The sequence below is a fragment of the Tenrec ecaudatus genome, chromosome 14 (assembly GCF_050624435.1).
Source record: "Tenrec ecaudatus isolate mTenEca1 chromosome 14, mTenEca1.hap1, whole genome shotgun sequence".
In the NCBI taxonomy this organism is placed as follows: Eukaryota; Metazoa; Chordata; class Mammalia; order Afrosoricida; family Tenrecidae; genus Tenrec; species Tenrec ecaudatus.
In genome coordinates this window covers 50932979-50937759 of record NC_134543.1, presented here as the reverse complement: position 1 = coordinate 50937759, position 4781 = coordinate 50932979, and the positions used below count along the sequence as shown (strand labels likewise).

Genomic DNA, 4781 nt, shown 5'->3' with positions numbered 1-4781 from the left:
TTCACGTCAAAGCGGCTTGGCTCTCTCTCCTCTGCTGCATAGCAAGCCGCTCCAGAACTGACCAGCATAAAGCTGGCTCTGTCAGCACTTCCCACCTTTCTCTGGTTGAAAGGGCTCTGCTGGGCAGTCCTCACTTGGATTGTTTCTTTATCTCATGGTGTTACAGTGAGATGTTGGCTGGAGTCGAGGAGGAGAAAGGGGGTTCACCTGAAGGCGTAATTGGGTTGGATTTCCTGTGTGTCTCACACTCACACTGGTACTTGATACTAGATGATGTCTGGGAGCCCAGCGGACGTCCAAGTTGCCCACAGGTGACTTTTCCGTGTCATTTGGACTTCACACAACCCAGCAGCTGAGTTCCCGGAGGGAGTGGTCTAGGGGCAAGAATTCCAAGAAACCCAGGTGGAGGCTGACAGATGTCTTATGACCAGGTCTTGGAAGTCATGGAATTGCCGCTTCTCCCTGATTCTCTTAGTAAGAAAGCGATTCATAGGACCAGCCCAATTCAAGGAGCCCATCAGAGACCATCACTGGAGACTAGTTTCTAAAAGAGACATCAAGATTTATCTCAAGCGACCATGCTATCTTATTTCCAACTATAAAATATCATTTTGTGCTTATTTTTATTAAAACAAAAGTCTCAATTTTAGAAAGTATGTATCTTGGCAACGAACCACTGACTTATTTGTTCAACAGCGAATACTTATTGAGCGTCTAGGACATACCAACCCTGCGCTAGGCCTTGAGGATACACAGACAGATAAGACATAAAGCCTGCCTTCTTAAGGCTTAGAGGAACAGGCAAGGTCACGTGAGGGGAAGTGTAAAGGAGAGAGCAGCTGGTTCCCCTGACAGTGGAGCAAAGGAAGGTTAGGAAATGCTTCAGAGAAAAGGGACTCATGAGGGAATTCTTGGCAGATGCGGATAAATTTCAAACTCTTTGGCATGTGTTTGAGAAAAGGCTGGGAGTGGGGGCTGGAAGGGAGAGCATTTCAAATGAAGCAAGTCAGCAGAAACAAATTCAAGGTAGCATTGCACATGCTGAAGGCTCTTGAAGAATTTCCATATGGCTGAAGTACAGAATTGAGGGGGGAATTGTACACACAGGCGTGGATCTAGCATCATTTTACATAAACGTGTACTGATTGGTCCACCAATTGTCTTGGTTTTTCTTTTTCTCTTTAATAATAAACTACGTACTATACAATGTTTTTGGTTTTAGCTTTCTGTTTTTGTTTTTTCTTTGAAAACTCAGAAAACGTCCTATAAAACCTCAGCTTCTCGTAGAAATGCAAATGGTAACTTTGGCTTCACTGGGCCAAATTCCCCCTCAACAATTGACTAAAATCAGTGAGTTGGACCCTCTATAAATTCTCCTTCCCCCTTGTGAAGTCGGAGGACATCAGACACCCCCTTCCAAACTGTTTTTTTTTTTTCAGTTGGCACCACTTTTTTTTTTAACATAAGCCTAAGAAATTTAGCAAGTAAGGCAAAACGGGGGGGGGGAGGGGTGGGGTCTGGTTCTGTTCTTAAAGAGGAGACATGTTCTTTTAAAAATACATACTTCATTTGTTTAGTGGAGGTTTACATCACAAATAATGTTTCCATGTAATCATTTCTACACATCCTGTTCAGTAACATTGGTTACATTTTCCATACAATGTCAACATTCTCACTTTCTCCACTCAGGTTGTTCTGTTTCCATTCATCTAGTTTCCCTGTCCACCCTCATTTTTACTTTAGGATAAATGTTGATCAAAGAAGACTTCAATCTCTGAATTCCATTTTCTTTCTGGAGGAACTTTTCCATGTTTAATTTTATGCAAAGGATAATCAAGAAATAAGAAAGTCAAGTCTGAGTACAAAACTTCCCTTTGAAAAATTACCCTGTGCACTTGGCGCTAACACACCCGCGGCCGCAGTCTGGCGCTGAGCTCCCTTGCACTTCCGACTGCAAAGTCATTGTTAGGGTGTATGTGCAGCAATAACGTGTCTTCCCAGCCACCCGCCCCCCCCCCACACCATAGGGTGTATGTGCAGCAATAACACGTCTTCCCAGCTCCCCGCCATAGTGCTTGCCCCCCAGAAGACCACCGCTGTGGTTATTTTCCTCCCTGGATTGGGAGACACAGGGCATGGATGGCCAGAAGCCTTCGCAGGTATCAGATGTTGACGCATCAACTATATCCACCCACATGGCCATTATTCCTGTTACCATAAATAGGAGCATGACTGTGCCTTCTTAGTTTGATATTATTGGGCTTTCACCAGAGGCACAGGAGGATGAACGTGGCATCAAGCCAGCTGCAGAAAACCTCAAGGCATTCATAGATCAAGAGGTGAAGAATGGAACTCCTTCGAACAATCATTCTGGGAGGATTTCCTCCGAGAGGAGCTTTGTCTTTGTATACTACTCTTTCCACGCAACAGAAACGAGCAGGTGTCATTGGGCTCAGGTGCCTGGTTCCACTTCGGGCTTTATTTCTGCAGGGTCCTAAAAAAGGGATTTCTAGTTTCTAATGTCATGGAGACTGACCCTTTAGTCCCCCTAAGGTATCCGGGGAAGCCAGCCTCTAACACATCATTATGAGTCCAGTAAGCGCAATTGTACAGCGATAATAAGTAAAGATCATAGCAAGGTTATAGAGAGCATGAGAGATAGAAGAGAAGTATTGAAATAAATGGAGTCAGATACAATTCATGGTAGCATGCTCACCTCAGCCCCGCTTGGTGGTCCACATGGAGGGTGAGAGAGATATTTAATGCTAGCCCGGGCTTTTATATTCTCTGGGGACATGCAAGCTTCCTAATTACAGGTGAAGACCCATGTCACAGGAAGGGATTGTGCTATAGGTAATACAGTAATAGGAGGGGGTGATCTAGGGGTATCCACGTAACAGGAAGAGGAGGGATTTGGGGTATACATATGGCAAGATGGGCAGATCCTAGATTTAGGATGGCAACTTAACTTTGGATGTCACAGAGCCAGTTTTGCCTGTTACTCAGCTGGCTCAACTGATAGAGACCATGTTTGGTAAGGTGTGAATGCTTGGTCACAGGCCTCAGGGAGGAATAGTTTATTGTCCCCAGCAGCAGGGAGCGAGGCCTACCCTGTAGTGTGGTGACTAAGTGCCCTCAGGGAGGATGTCTGTAAGCGTCTGACCTCCCCCCACACTAAGGGTTGGCTCCCTTACAGTGGAAAAGCTACAAACATTAGTAGATATAGCCAATGTAACCTTCAAGATCTATGAAGACATGATGCATAGCTCCTGTCAGCAGGAAATGATGGATATCGAGGGATTCATTGAGAAGCTCCTGCCTCCTGTGGATTGATGGCAGTAAGAGGCCTCGTGTAGGAAGCACCCAGCACATTGCAGTCGAGCAGAGACCAGTTCTGAGACCAACTCCAAAACGATTCATGTTGGCAGTGCTGAGATGCTTTGCATATATAAGCCAGTGACAAACCAAATAATGTTTTCCTATGGGAAACTTATGATCTTTCATGTTTCTAGATATGTACTTGTATAATATGATCCAGAATATACTAGTATTAAAATAGGTGAAGTAGCAAGCTTCTTCTCAAATGTAATGCAGCAAAATAAGATACTGAAACCAGATTTTTTATTGCATTATTTGAAATTTATTGGGATGCTTACTAGAAATTTGTTCACATATAAATGAACAGCTATAAATTATTTGTGCATGCTGTGACTTAAACTATGGATTTATTTCAAAATTGCTTAGTCACCGGGCAGTATCTGTATTTTTATATATGTATATGCATAATGATTGCAATACAGAAAAAGAGTGAGATGCTATAACACTATTTCTAATAGTAGGCATAATGCTTTTATGTGTTAATGAAAGAGAAATAGTGTTACTTTTCTCAAGTAGTAGCCCTTTTATTTTGGGGACCAGGCCTTTTTTTCTGATGTCATTTTTTAAATCTTATTTTCTCCAGTAAAGAAATGTTTTTTTTTTCCTTTTTACCCTTCATACTAGACCAAATATTGCCTCTCTGCCATGGACATCTGCTGTTAATGAAAGCTATAATTTGACATTATAAATTATACAAATGGTATTTTAAATGAATTTGTATTTTAAGAGATAAGACATCATTAAAAATTTCTGTACTGCTTATATCTGAAACTGTACTTTAGTCCTAGGTAGTTATTATATTTTTAGTGGAGGAAACAGGAATAACTGAGTAGTTATATTTTTGTGTAATCATTTGATAGAAAAATTAGGCATGTTCTGTTACGTGTTCTGAAATATTTAAGACTTCAATCTTAAAAATTCTAAGTAACTTCTGAGAGAATTTGGTCTAAGATGAGATTTCTTATACTTATTGTGTGCCTATGTTTGAAACCAACTATTGTAGAAAATTAGCAATCCATCAGAAAAAAATGTGCTGTATTTCTATATGCCAATGAATTTACTGGAAATTTTGAAATACTTCAAATGATATTTAAATTTTTTGCTTTTGTGCAAACAAAAAAATTGTAACCATTTGGCATTAGTCAAAAATTTCAACTTACAGATAAGTATTTAAAAGCAAATTTATAGATATTAAAGGTTAATTAAAACCCTATGCAAATGATATACTTACTAGACAGTAATTGGCAGAAATGTATGGTTTGTACATTTGAACTGTTAATTAACTTGCTGTTTTGCAACTGATCAAAACAGTATTAGAAGTGCATCTTTGTAAATGGGTGCTAATATTCATAGAAATAATTTAGTAATGTATTATGTAGAAAGTTAATAATGAAGTCACATAT

At 40.4% G+C, this 4781-nt stretch overlaps 1 pseudogene; it reads left to right on the top strand.

The window, feature by feature from the left end:
* The first annotated feature begins 2032 nt into the window (after positions 1-2032).
* LOC142426333 (acyl-protein thioesterase 1-like) lies at positions 2033-3333 on the top strand (annotated as a pseudogene).
* The last annotated feature ends 1448 nt before the right edge of the window (positions 3334-4781 follow it).